At 51.6% G+C, this 705-nt stretch overlaps 1 non-coding gene across 1 annotated transcript; it reads right to left on the minus strand.

Moving 5' to 3' along the window:
- Nucleotides 1-374: 374 nt before the first annotated feature.
- Nucleotides 375-447, minus strand: Trnav-cac (transfer RNA valine (anticodon CAC)). The gene has a single exon. It is a non-coding gene; the product is annotated as a tRNA-Val (tRNA).
- Between the last annotated feature and the right edge of the window lie 258 nt (nucleotides 448-705).

Here is a 705-nt window from a genome sequence, read left to right on the forward strand (position 1 = left end):
GCTGATTGTTTGGCTCAGGAGGAGGGCTATCTTTCTGAATTGCAAACCACCTGATGGAGATACAGAGAACTGTCCTCACCTGGAGTCAGAGAGAGACCACTCTGGGCTTTCTTCTTGACCTTAAAAGGACACTAATCCCCTACTATCATGACCTCAGGTAAACCTCATGCTCACCCTCCACCTCCAGAAAGGCCACATTGAGGGTTAAATGTTCCAACGCATTTGGAGAGGACACAAACACCTAGTATTAATACTAGATGTCCTTGAGATTGATGCAGTCTGGTTGCTTCTGAAGTAATCATGGGCTTGACCAGTTTTGTTTGCTTTGCTTTTTTACCTAGCCCTAGGGTCGAAAGTTCTTAGAAAAAAGAGTTTGTTCCCGCCCGGTTTCGAACCGGGGACCTTTCGCGTGTGAGGCGAACGTGATAACCACTACACTACGGAAACCTTCCTGCAAGGCGCCTGCATCTGCCATCTCCAACTATCACGGTTTCCCCAATAGCGAAATCCACTGCCTTTCGAAATTCGATAGGAATTGCTCCTCCCAATTGCCCCAGGAAGCACCCAGAGGACTGCGGGTCGCGATAGGCCCTGGTTTAGGGTTCTGTACCCACCCGAGAGAGTGAAGTGCCTGTGGTCCCGGGCCCTGGGGTCCGCTTCTCACGCAGGGCTTGCAGAACCGCCTGTGTAGGGCTCCCCGCTGGC

This window comes from Callospermophilus lateralis, chromosome 7 (assembly GCF_048772815.1).
Source record: "Callospermophilus lateralis isolate mCalLat2 chromosome 7, mCalLat2.hap1, whole genome shotgun sequence".
Classification (NCBI taxonomy): domain Eukaryota; kingdom Metazoa; phylum Chordata; class Mammalia; order Rodentia; family Sciuridae; genus Callospermophilus; species Callospermophilus lateralis.